The following is a 14,432-nucleotide window of genomic DNA, read 5'->3' as shown; positions in this document are numbered from 1 at the left end:
AGAAAAAAGCATGATAGGCAGCATTAAGGACTCATTGACATTAGGGAAATTGAGTTTAAAAAGAAATCAGCCACTCACCCACACTCAGCTAAAGAGTACAGGCGTTAGAGTAGGCAGAGTAGGACTTACCCAGGTTTGTAATTATTCAAGTAAGTATGAGAAAGGGGCAAAAGAGTTGAGATTATGTGCAAGGGAGTGATCATAATGATGGACCATGGGATTTAGTCAGAGTAAGCTGGGAGAGGAGGGGATGATGCTGGGATAATGTGATAGGGTATGGTGGAGTGTCATGTCCATGACGTGTTGGGATTGCTTTGAAGTGAGGGGTTACTTCTATTTCAAGGAGACTATTAAAGTTTATAGAAACAGGGACATTTGAACTGGGCCATGGAGTTCACCAAATAATGAAAGTGATAAAGAGCTTTGCAGATAGGCAAATTGATTACCAAATATATGAAAATACGGGGTATGTTCGGAGACCTGAATGTACTTCCTGGTAGCTAAAGAGGAGGCAGCTGGGAATGAGGGCTGGTGAAGACGGCCGGATTGCAGAAGACTTGGTGTTCTGCTACTGGCGAGGAGTTTGGACTTTATCTGGAAGTAATGAGGATCTGCATTAGATATTTTTAAAAGAAACCTTTAATATGGACATCTTCAAATTTCCATATTAAAAAAGTAGAGAGAATGGCATAGTGAAACTTCCATGTACCCATTATCCAGCTTCAACAATTATCAACTCCTGACCAATCCTGTTTTATCTGCACTCTAACTTTCCACCCCAACTGAGCTATTTTGAAGTAAATCCCAAATATCATATTATTCCATTCATTCATTCTTCAGTATGTCTCTCACAATTAGGATAGGTAACAGATGTTTTTAAAACACAACCAAATATATCATACCTAAGATAGTAACAATAATTCCTTAATTTAATCAAATACCAAATGTTTTAATTTCCCCCACTGTCATGGTTTCCCCACACAATTATGTTTTATACTGGGGTTATTTGAATCAGAACCCATTTGGTTCATAAATCTCTTAAATCTAATTATAGATTTCTCCCTCTACCTTTTTTATTTTAGCAATTTATTTGTTGAACAATTTAGGTCTGTTTCCTCTACAAGTCCCCATATTTTGGATTCTGCTAATAGGATCTTAGCAATATCATTTAACATATTCCTCTGTCCCCAGTATTTCTTGTTAAACTGGTACTTAGATCCAGAAACTTGATCTGATTCAGGTTTGAATTTTTGTCAGAAAAATTTCATTGTTGGTGTCGACTGCATCATCTCAGGAGGTAGATGTTCTTTTTAATGTTGGGATTGAACTGTGAGGTTTGGAAGTTGTCAGCCTGATTATAAATTTCCCATGACCTTGTCAGGTAACCATTTTAGTAGCCATTGATCATAGCTTGGGTCTGTTATTTCATAATGGATTGCAAAATGGTGATATCCTAATTCTAAAAATCCTTTTTAATTTTTCCATAAAGCCAAACTTCCTTATCAACTGTATTGTTACTCTGAAGTACAGTCACTTTCCTTGAATTGGTTACCTAGTGACAAATGAGTTTGTGTATGTAGAAGTGGTGTTTATATCACTTTGGACGCACAAATTGTTTAAAAACATAATTTCTATGCTGTGATTCACTACGATTATGATGATGATGCTCAAAATGCCCCATCTTTGGCTCATGTATTATTTTCCTATGGCTGCTGTACCAAATTATCACAAACTTGCTGGCTTAAGACAACAGAAATGTATTATTGCACAGTTCTGGAGGCCAGAAACCCAAAATCAGTTTCACGAGGCCGAAATCAAGGTATTGGCAGGGCCACGCTCCCTCTGGAGGCTCAGGGGAGAAACTGCTCCTTGCCTCCTCTAGCTTCTGGTGGCTGCCAGCGTTCCTTGGCTTGTAGCTGGATCACTCCCATCTCTGCCTCCATGGTCACATTGCTTTCTCTTGTGTGTGTCAAATCACCTTCTGCATCCCTCTTATAGAGATACGTGTGATTGCATTTAGGACACACGCCTCTTATCTTATACTCTCCCCATCTCAACATCCTTAACTTAATCATATATGCAAAGTCTTTGCCATATAAGGAAATATTTACATATTCCAGGGACTAGGACCTGATGTCTGTGGGGGCCATTATTCGGCCTACCACAGCTAGTGAGAACCCTTTGAAGTTGGTTCCTGTGTCCTTTGACCTGACTCCAGTTATTTCAGATAAATTCCTTACCTTTTGATACAAGAAGCCTTTCCAGGCTTATTACATTTCTTATCTCTTACCTTTAACCAGCCACTCTCCAGGGAACTTTTTTCTTTTCCTTTTTCTTTTTTTAAGTACGAATGGTATTTATAAACCACAGTTTGGGCATTAGGGATGTTCTTTGCTAACGGGTTATCATTGAATCAAGGGGTCCAGGAATCAAGGGGGTAAGTGAGAATGACTTCTCAATATTACATCTAATAGCACACTCACAGAATTTTTGCTTCCTGTGCCTGCAACTTTGGGCTCTGCTTGTTGGGTCCCAAGGGAGCAATGTGTCCACTAGGAAACCAACAATGCTTTTACTGAACTGGAAATTGAGATTCCCACTTGGGCATTTAGGGTTCTTGTGCCACTGGACCAATGGGAAGAGAAGGGGGGTTATTGTATTGACTGGGATGCTTGATTCCAATTATCAAGGGAAATATGGCTGCTGCTAAACAATGGAGGGGACTCTCTGGACTGCCTCCTGATGTCCCCATGTTCAAGTTAATGGAAGGCTACAGCAACTCACTAAAGGAGGGTTCACTGAGGACTTCGATACTTCAGGGATGGAATATAGGGTCTTCCCACCAGGTAAAGAACCCCAGTCAGCTGAGGTACTGACTCAGGGCACCTGGAAGATGATGAGGGCTGTGAAAAAAAGAAAGATCCATGACAGCCATTTGATTTATACAAATGAGGACTATGCCAGCTATGTTTCTTTCTTATATACATATTTTTACATGTTAATCACTTCCCCCTCTCTTTCTTCTGTCGTTATATATAAAAGTTTCTGTGTTAAGTAATTTTACAACTTAGTTTTAAGATTACAGAACATCCAGAGGAGTTAACTTAACTAGAAGAGGAATTAACATCATCCAGACTGGTGGGCCTTTGTGTCTTTCTTTTGGGGGAGAGATTAAGCATATTTTGTACAAGAAATAATTTGTTGTTGTATGTAAATCTCAAAATGGGGAAAAGGCTGGGCGTATATGCACAGTAGTCAAAGGAGGGTGCTGGCTATTTTCTGTCCTCTCAGCTCCATATTAACTCTTCCGTATTTCCCTCTTCACTGTTGTGGCAGGAGATCCACAAGCTACATTTCCCAGACTCCCTGCAGCTGGATTTCTGTTTAGTTCTACCTTGGAGAGGCACTACTGGGATACTGGAAGGTGAGAGGAAAGGAGAAACCGTTTTTCTTATACCTTCTGGTAGTGTCACCACCAACAACAGTGACAGCAGCAGAAGCAACAGGTGCAGTGGCAGCAGCAGTGACAGCAACAGCACAATGGCAGCTGTGGCTGGCTAGTGTAGGCCAACTGATGGCTGTATCAGGCAGCTTGGTTCAACAGCAGCAGCCTCAGTGGCACAGTGACTGTGGCCTCTGGGTTATGCTGTTTTCTTTTGCTCCCTCCAGCAACAGGGATGTTAGCTGCTTCCTTCGTTACTATTTAGATACACTTACCTTTCCTCTTTTGCTCCTCCAGCCCTTTGAACACCTTTCTAAGAAACTCCCTGTATTAAATTCCTTCTGTTTGAAATACATACGTGGTGGTTTCTATTTCCCTGATTGGAAACTGACTGATACACTCCCTCTAAGGTAGGCACTATAGAGCCCCCAAGCAAGCTGAAGACATAGTTCTTTTCTTCAAGGGTCCTACATATTTAAGTGTCAAGATGGGTAGATAATTCAGTATTAAGTAGGGTGACACAGGAGTCCAGGGAAAGTTAAGAAACACCGGAAATAGATAGGGTGAGGGAAAGCTTCTTAGAAGTGGTGGGGCTTGAGTGGAGGAGACAGATCTGGGACAGGCAGGGAGAAGACAGCAGACTTCTTCCTTAGCATTGTTTTTTTAAAGATTTAAAAAACATTGTGGTAAGATATGCATAACAGGGGCCAGCCCTATGGTGTAGTGATTAAGTTCACGTGCTCCACTTCAGTGGCCTGGGGTTTGCCAGTTCTGATCCTGGGTGTGGACCTACACACTGCTCATCAAGCCATGCTGTGGTGGCATCCCACATAGAAGAGTTAGAAGGACTTACAACTAGGATATACAACTATGTACTGAGGCTTTGGGGAGAAAAAAAAAGAGGAAGATGGGCAACAGATGCTAGCTCAGGGCCAATCTTCCTCACCAAAAAGCATGTTCCCCCCTCCAAAAAAAGAAATTCATAACATTAAATTTATCATTGTAATCATTTTTAAGTGTACAGTTCATTGTGGTTCACACTGTTGTGCAACCAAACTTTATATATAGGCATACCTCAAAGATGTGAGTTCGGTTCTGCACCACTGCAATAAAGTGAATATCACAATAAAGCAAGTCACAGGAACTTTTTCAGTTTCCCAGTGCATATAAAAGTTATGTTTACCCTATACTGCAGTCTATTAAGTGTGCAATAGCATTATGTCTAAAAAATGTACATACCTTAATTTAGAAATACTTTATTGCTAAAAAAAGCTGACTATCATCTGAGCCTTCAGTGAGTGGTAATCTTTTTTGCTGGTGCACGGTCTTGAAAGAACACAAAATCTCTAAAGTGCAATAAAAAGCACAATAAAACTAGGTATGCCTATACCCATTAAACAACAACTCATCCTCCCAGCCCCTGGCAACCACCATTCTACTTTCAGTCTCTATAAATGTGACCGCTCTAAGTACCTCACAGAAGTAGAACCATACAGTATTTGTACTTATTTTACTTAGCATATTGTCCTCAAGGTCCGTCTATGTTGTAGCATGTGTCAGAAACTTTTTTGTATTTAAGGCTGAATGATAGTCCATTGTATGTGTATATAACATTTTGTTTACCCATTCATCCTTTGATAGACACTTGGGTTGCTTCCACCTTTCAGCTTTTGTGAATAATGCTGCTATGAACGAGGGTGTACAAGTATTTCTTTGAGTCTCTGCTTCCAATTCTTTTGGGTATACAGCTGGAAGTGGTATTGCTGGGTCATATGGCAGCTCCAGTCTTCATCTTTTGAGGAACCTCTATACTGTTCTCAATAGAGGCTGCACCAAATTACATTCCCACCAACAGTGCACAAGTGTTCCCTTTTTTTTTTTTTTTTTTAAAGATTTTATTTTTTCCTTTTTCTCCCCAAAGCCCCCCGGTACATAGTTGTGTATTCTTCGTTGTGGGTTCTTCTAGTTGTGGCATGTGGGACGCTGCCTCAGCGTGGTCTGATGAGCAGTGCCACGTCCGCGCCCAGGATTCGAACTAACGAAACACTGGGCCGCCTGCAGCAGAGCGTGCGAACTTAACCACTCGACCACGGGGCCAGCCCCCACAAGTGTTCCCTTTTCTCCACATCCTCACCAACACTTGTTATTTCTTGTCTTTTTGATGATAGCCATTCTAACAGGTGTGGTGATATCACTGTGGGAAGAGTTCCCACTATGGGAAAGTTAGAACCGCCATACCACAATGCCAGTGTCAGCCGTGTGATGTGTATGCAAGTCATTAGAACTGACAGGAGCAAATATCAGGCTGTGACTTCTGCACTCCCGCCCAGGCAAAAGCAGAGGTGTGTATAGCGGTTAACCTAAGTATGAGAACTCGTTTTGACTGATGGAATGAAGCATAAACCTGAGGCATTCCACGTCAGTTACCTGGATGAGTAGCTGAGTGAGTACTGGAACTGACCCAAGTTCTTCCTGTCCTTTGCTGTTGTTTTTTTTCATGTATTTAAATGGCTCCTTTGTAAGAGGTCCGAAGAGGAGCTCAATATGGGTTACACTCAGATACAACTGGGCTGAAGTTTTGAAGGATGTATAGAATTTTGATTCTGAAAGGAAAGGCACGAGAAATGGAGGAAACAGCAGAACCAAAGATGAGAGAAATGTTAGATCTGACTTTGTTTCTTTCTCAAACTTAAGCGGAACAGACTGTGATGGTTGGTAGCATGGTGAGGAAGAGAACACTAGAACAGATTACACAGAATGGACTGCAAGGATGAAAGTTAGTTTTAACGTGAGCATCGAGGACTATACTGACTGCTGAGGTAACACTGTAGGAGCACCCAGAGAATGGCTTAAGTCATTATTACACCAATTAGCAGGTCAAGCCTGTCAACCATATCTTACAAGAAACTCCTCACCTAGGATCAATATGCTGCTTCTGACTCTTGCAAGCACCATCTATTGACATCATTTACAGGATTCTAAATTCACAAGTGGGTACAACTCCAGCCCTATATTTCTTTCTGTAGGATCTAAGTGACTGTTAACAGGAAAGAAGTTTAAATCATAACTTACTCCTTAGAAGCAGAAATTCTACAACCATTTTAAGTTGACTATCAACATATTTGTCTACTAACCACTATGCTGAACCTCCAAAGTAAAAAGGCCTTGATTTTGACTAACTGCAATTAAGAAAAATCTTAATTATATAACTTCTAGTAATTTAGAGAGAGGAAGTCTTAATTTCTTAAGCTGTAAAAAGAGGGGAAAGTTGTTCCAGGCCTGTTACAAGGCTTATCCAGGAGAGCAGATGTACCACATGTAGCCTCACCCATAATAAAGTTAGTTATTTTGGCTATCATCTTACAAACAAAAAGTCTCATTTCTCTGCTGCTAGAGATCAGACTTGAGCACTGGCTCCTTACAAATGATGACACCTATTGTATAACAGGTTTCTACATCTGAAAGAAGAGGGACTGTGCCATACGAAGAACTATTTAACATTTTAATAAGTTCATGAGAAGCTATTTTACTGAGGATTACTGCCAAGTCTATTACCTCTCAGCAGATGGAGAAAGGTGACTTTTTGCACCTATGGGGCAGCTTCAGCACAGTGAACTAGGGCTGAATTGGGGTTGACTACAGGATGGGGCTGTCAAGAGCCTACTCTTACTAAATGATAAACTGGACCAAGTTCTTACTAAAAAGAGTTGGTCTTAATTCATCTATAGTCAGCTGCTAAATTCCAGTTACTCAATTACATGGTGCCTGACATTCTCCCTCGTTATATTTTACAAATGCCACATTCTTCATTATACACTCTGAGACTGACAAACGAGGGAAACTTTCTTCAAGTACACAAAGATATGGCATACATTTAGTAGGACTTCTACTGAAAGTCTAATAAGTGGTAAGATGTAGATCATTTAAGAGTGTATGAGGCAATCTCGTCAAGATGGTGGTGTAGGCAGACTCTGAACTCACCTCCTCCCACAAACACAAACAGGTTACAACTATTCTTGGAAAAATTACCCTGGAGAGAAAACTGAAAACGGGATAAAAAGAACCCCCACAACAAGAGACAGTCGTGACTGAGGCAGAAGAGGCGGAAATTCCCTCTGGAGAGGAAAAAGCCACCTTTGGGAGCCACAGACCTTCACCGCCGGCCAGGCGGGAGCAAACCTAAGGTACGCAGCCCTCCCTGGAGAAGTTGGGAGCTTAGCAGGGGCCCATTACCACTATAAGCATCCTTCAGACTTGGCCCAACTGAGATGAGTGTCCTACTATCTGGCTTCACTGGCTATTAACTGCAATGGTGAATACCCCCAGAAAAGCTATCGGAGGAAAGCTGAAAAAAACCCATGTCTTAAAGGGCCCATGCACAAATTCACCCCTCTCAGAGCAACCTAAAATCTCCAAAAAGAAAGCTGCACAGTCTTTTGGTAAAAAGAGACTCACTTGGTAGGATCTGGGTGCATCTTGGTGAGAGGTGAGACCTCTCTGGAGACTGAAACATTGGCAGTAGCCATTGTTGTGACTAACTACAGGCATGCTGACAGAGATGCTGGCAGACACCATTGAAGTTCTTTCCCTGCCCTGATAGCCTGGGGGGTCTGCCACAACCACTAGAGCAGGCAGCAGACTTAATCCAGTTCAGCCAGGCCAGGCAGCCCACCTTAGGGACCAACCCCACCCAACAGCAAGCCCTTAGGCTTCTCGTCACCCTGCAGAGACTGGGTGCCTTGATCCTCTACAGGCAGGCAAGTGTGTCCACCTCTGTGGAGCAGGGTCTGTGTGAGGGCCAGATGAACGGTGGGGGACATTGGTGGAGAGGTGGGGGCCTCTGCAGTGGGGCAACTGGGTACACTCCAGGGGGTCAAGAAGTGTGCACAGACCAGGGCTGTGGTGACATTATGTGTGGACCTGTGGGGGAAGAGGCTTATCAGCGGCAGAAGACCTGTGCTTCACAAACAGCCACAAAGAGGATCAGTCCCACCTTGCAAAGCCTGAAACAAGTGGGTGCTCCTGTGCCTAGGGCCAGTCCCACTCAGCTGCACTCCTAAGAGAGCTGACAACAGCCTTGTAGGCCTGAGGACTACAGCAACTGTAAGCCCCTGAGCCTAGCAACCAACTACACTGGGTACCTACCCAATTATCAGGAAAACTGCAACAGGAGTGTGCTATTAGACGTTGCAGCCAATGGTGCTGGGGCTCCTAAACCAGATCTACAAACAGCCTGCCAGGGAGGGAAAGACTGAACTCCCTGGGTACCTTCAATAACAGCAACCCTGCCACAGCAGAAGGACAGAAATAGCCCAAACAGGGGTCACTCCTGGATCATTTAGACTGGTGACGAGAGAAGCACAGTGCTGGGCCTCAAAAGGCATCTCTTACATAAGGCCACTTCTCCAACATCAGGAGACATAGGTGACTCACCTAATACACAGATATAACTACAGAGAAAGAGGCATAATGAGGAGGCAAAGGAATATATCTCAAGCAAGGGAAGAGGACAAAACCCCAGAAAAAGAACTAAATGAAACAGAAACAAGCAATCTACCTGACAAAGAGTTCAAACAAAAACTCATAAGGATGCTCACTGATACTGGGAGAAGACTGGATGAACACAGTGAGAATGTCAACAAAGAATTAGAAAATACGAAAAACAAGAAAACAATCAGAAATGAAGAATACAATACTGGAAATGAAAAATTCCCTAGAGGGACTCAAATAGCAGAATAGATAATACAGAAGAACGGATCAGCAAGCTGGAAGAAAGACTAGAGAAAATCACCTAAGCTGAAGAGATAAAAGAAAAAAGATTTAGACAGAATGAGAACAGTCTAAGAGAACTCTGGGACAATATCAAGTGTACTAACATTCATAGTATAGGCGTCCCAGAAGGAGAAGAGAGAGACAAAGGGGCAGAGACTCTATTTGAAGAAATAATAGTTGAAAACTTTCCTAAGGAAGGAAACAGACGTCCAAGTACAGGAAGCACAGAGAGCACCAAAGAAGATGAACACCAGCAGGCCCACACTGAGACACATTATAATTAAAATGTCCAAAATTAAAGAGAGAATCCTAAAAGTGGCAAGAGAAAGGCAACAAAAGACATACAAAGGAAAGCCCATAAGGCTATCAGTGGACTTCTCAGTCAAAACCCTACAAGCTGGAAGAGAGTGGCATGACATATTTAAAGTGCTGAAAGGAAAAAAAACGACAGCCAAGAATACTTTATCCAGCAAGGTTATCATTCAAAATGGAAGGAGAGATAAAGAGCTTCCTAGACAAGCAAAAATTAAAGGAGTTTATCACCAAGAAACCAGTTCTACGAGAAATGCTGAAGGGACTTATTTAAGTGGGAAAGAGCAGACCACAAATAAGGATAAGAAAATTATCCAAAAAAACCCCCCAAAAAACAAAACCCAACCAGGCAATAAAAATCACTGGCAAAGGCAAAAATACAGTAAAGGTAGCAGATTAACCACCTATGAAGATAATATGTAAGTTAAAAGACAAAAGTACTAAAATTACCTATTTCAATGATAAGAGGGTAATGGATAGACACACACAAACCAAGAGATTAGATATGATTTCAAAAACAAAGTGTTCGAGGAGGGGATCAAAAGAGTACAGCTTTTAGAAAAGAGTGAAGCTAAAGAGATTATCAACTCAATACAGATTGCTATATACATAGAATGCTCATGGTAATCACAAACCAGAAACCTATAATAAGTAAGCAAGTAAGAGGAAAGAAATCAAACATATTATTAAAGAAAGGCATCAAATCACAAGGGAAGAGAGCAAGAGAAGAAGAAAGGAACAAAGAAGAATTACTAAAACACTCAGAAAAAAATGTAACAAAATGGCAATAAATACATATTTATCAATAGCTACTTTAAATGTCAATGGACTAAATGCTCCAATCAAAAGACATAGGGTGGTCAATTGGATAAAAAAACAAGACTGATATATATGCTGCATACAGGAGACACACTTCAGACCTAAAGACACTCACAAACTGAAAGTGAATGGATGGAAAAAGATATTCCAAGCAAATGGCAAAGAAAAGAAAGTGGGGGTAGCAATACTTAGACAAAATAGACTTTAAAACAAAAACTAACAAGACAAAGAAGGGCATCACCTAATGAAAAAGGGAACAATCCAACACGAGGATATAACACTTGTAAATATCTATGCACCCAACACAGGAGCACCTAAATATATAAAGCAATTATTAACAGACTTAAAAGGAGAAACAGACAGTAACACAATAATAGTAAGGGACTTTAACACTCCACTTACACCAATGGATAGATCATCCAAACAGAAGATCAATAAGGAAACATTGGTCTTAAGCGACACATTAGACCAGATGGACTTAGATATATATAGAACATTCCATGCAAAAACCGCAGAACACACATTCTTTTCAAATGGATGTGGAACATTCTCCAGGATTGATCACATAACAGGCCACAAAACTAGTCTCAATAAATTTAAGAAGATCAAAATAATGCCAAGCATCTTTTCTGACCACAAAGGTACAAAACTAAAAATCAACCACAGGAAGAAAACCAGAAAAGACACAAATATGTGGAGATTAAATAAAATGCTACTAAACGATTGGGTCAATGAAGAAATCAAAGGAGAAATAAAAAAATACCTGGAGACAAATGAAAATGAAAATGTGACATGCCAAAATCTATAGGATACAGCAAAAGCAGTTCTAAGAGGGAAGTTTATAGCAATTCAGGCCTACCTCAACAAACAAGAAAAATCCCAAATAAACAATCTAACAGTGCACCTAAAGGAACTGGAAAAAGAACAACAAAGAAAGCCCAAAATCAGCAGAAGGAAGGAAACAATAAAAATCAGAGCAGAAATAAATGAAATAGAGGCTAAAAAAACCCACAAAAAACAAAAAATTAATGAAACCAAGGGCCGGTTCTCTGAAAAAATAAACAAAACTGACAAACCTTTAGCTAGACTCACCCAGAAAAAAAGAGAGAAGGCTCAAAAAAATAAAATCAGCAATAAAAGAGAAGAAATTACAACAGACACCTGAGAAATACAAAACATTATAAGAATACTATGAAAAGCTATATGCCAACAAATTGGATAATCTAGAAGAAACGGATAAATTCTTAGAATCATACAACCTTCCAAAACTGGATCAAGAAGAAGTAGAGAATTTGAATAGACCAATCACCAGTAAGGACATCAAAACAGTAATCAAAAACCTCCCCAAAAATAAAAGTCCAGGACTAGATGGCTTCCCTGGTGAATTCTACCAAACATTCAAAGAAGACTTAAACCTATCCTTCTCAAACTGTTCCAAAAACTGAAGAGGAGGGGAGGCTTCCTAACTCATTCTATGAAACCAACACTATCCTGATACCAAAACCAGAGAAGGACAACACACAAAAAGAAAACTATAGGCCAATATCACTGATGAACATCAATGCAAAAATCCTCAACGAAATACTAGCAAATCAAATACAACAATACCTTAAAAAGATCATACATCATGATCAACTAGGTTTCATTCCAGGGATGCAGGGATAGTTCAACATCTGCAAATCAATCAACGTGATACACCATGTTAACAAAATGAAGAATAAAAATCACATGATCATCTCAATAGATGCAGAGAAAGCATTTGACAAGATACAGCATCCATTTACGATAAAAACGCTAAATAAAATGGGTATAGAGGGAAAACACCTCAACATAATAAAGGCCATATATGATAAAGCCACAGCTAACATCATTCTCAATGGAGAAAAACTGAAATCTATCCCTGTAAGAACAAGAACCAGACAAGGATGCCCACTTTCACCACTCTTATTTAACATAGTACTGGAAGTCCTAGCCAGAGCAATCAGGCAAGAAAAATAAATAAAAGAGATTTAAATTGGAAAAAAAGAATGGAAACTGTCACTATTTGCAGATGGCATGATTTTATATATAGAAAACCCTAAAGAATCCACTAAAAAACTTTTAGAAATAATAAATGAATACAGTCAAGTCACAGGATGCCAAGTCAACATACAAAAATCAGTTGTTTCTATACACTAACAACAAAGTAGCAGAAAGAGAAATTAACTATACAATCCCATTTACCATTGCAACAAAAAGAATAAAATACCTAGGAATAAACTTAACCAAAGAGGTGAAAGATCTGTACACTGAAAACTGTAATACATTGTTAAAAGAAATTGGAGAAGACACAAAGAAATGGAAAGATATTCCGTGCTCTTGGATTGGAAGAATTAACATTGTTAAAATGTCCATACTTCCTAAAGCAATCTATAGATTCGACCCAATCCCGATCAAAGTTCCAATAACATTTTTCACAGAAATAGAACAAAGAATCCTAAAATGTATGTGGAACAACAAAAGACCCTGAATAGCCAAAGCAATCCTGAGGAAAATGAACAAAGCTGGAGGTATCGCATTCCCTGATTTCAAAATATACTACAAAGCTATAGTAACCAAAACAGCATGGTACTGGCACAAAACAGACATATAGATCAATGGAATAGAATTGAGAGCCCAGAAATAAACCCAAACATATGTGAACAGCTAATTTTTGACAAGGGAGCCAAGAGCATACAATGGAGAAAGGAAAGTCTCTTCAATAAATGATATTGGGAAAACTGGACAGCCCCATGCAAAAGAATGAAAGTAGACCATTATCTTACACCATGCACAAAAATCAACGCAAAATGGATTAAAGACTTGAATGTAAGACCTGAAACCATGAAATTTCTAGAAGAAAACATAGGCAGCACGCTCTTTGACACTGGTCTTAGCAGCATATTTTCAAGTACCATGTCTGACCAGGCAAGGGAAACCAAAGAAAAAATAAACAAATGGGACTACAGCAAACCAAAAAGCTTCTGCACAGCAAGGGAAACCACCAACAAAATGAAAAGACAACCTAACAACTGGGAGAAGATATTTGCAAAGCATATATCAGATAAGGGGTTAATATCCAAAATATATAAGGAACTCAAATGTCTCAACAACAAAGAAACCAACAATGCAATTAAAAAATGGGCAAAAGATCTGAAGATAAATTTCTCCAAAGAAGATATTCGTATGGCCACAGGCACATGAAAAGATGCTCAACATCATTAACTATCAGGGAAATGCAAATCAAAACTACAATGAGATATCACCTCACTCCAGTCAGAAGGGCTACAACTAACAAGACAGGAAACAAGTGTTGGAGAGGATGTGGAGAGAAGGGAACCCTTGTACACTGCTGGTGAGAGGATAAACTGGTGCAGCCACTATGGAAAACAGTATCCAGTTCCCTCAGAAAATTAAGAATAGATCTACAATATGATCCAGCTTATAAATAAATACCCACAGCTGGGTATTTATCCAAAGAACATGAAAACACTAATGCATAAAGATACATGCACTCCCATGTTCATCGCAGCATTATTCACAATAGCCAAGACTTGGAAGCAACCCAGGTACCCATCAAGGGACAAACAGATAAAGAAGATGTGGCATATACGCACAATGGAATACTACTCAGCCATAAGAAATGATGAAATCAGGCCATTTGTGACAACATGGATGGACCTTGGGAGTATTATGATAAGTGAAGTAAGTCAGAGGGAGAAAGTCAAATACTACATGATCTCACTCATAAGTAGAAGATAAAAACAATGACAAACAAATACACAGCAACAGAGATTGGATTGGTGATTACCAGACAGGAAGGGTGGAGGGGGGAGGGCAAAAGGGGTGATGGATTATAATTAGTCTTTGGGTGGTGAACATGATGTAATCTACACAGAATTTGAAATATATTACGATGTACATCTGAAACTTACATAATGTTATAATCCAATGTTACTGCAGTAAGTAAATTACTTTAAAAAAATCCTGGGGGGGGAAAAGAAAGAGTGTATGAAACTTTTCCAACATGGCCAGTTCAAGAAATCATTTACATGTCAGGTGGAGACTA

At 39.9% G+C, this 14,432-nt stretch overlaps 1 long non-coding RNA gene across 1 annotated transcript in view; it reads left to right on the top strand.

The window, feature by feature from the left end:
- The window catches only part of LOC138924762 (uncharacterized), a 46,729-nt gene that overhangs the window by 25,016 nt on the left and 7,281 nt on the right, over positions 1-14,432 (top strand). Inside the window, exon 2 of the long non-coding RNA XR_011439962.1 lies at positions 3,337-3,424. This is a non-coding gene — a long non-coding RNA (uncharacterized lncRNA). The remainder of the gene's footprint in view (positions 1-3,336; positions 3,425-14,432) is intronic.

Source organism: Equus caballus, chromosome 1 (genome assembly GCF_041296265.1).
Source record: "Equus caballus isolate H_3958 breed thoroughbred chromosome 1, TB-T2T, whole genome shotgun sequence".
Taxonomy (NCBI): domain Eukaryota; kingdom Metazoa; phylum Chordata; class Mammalia; order Perissodactyla; family Equidae; genus Equus; species Equus caballus.
This window is presented reverse-complemented; position numbering and strand designations above follow the sequence as displayed.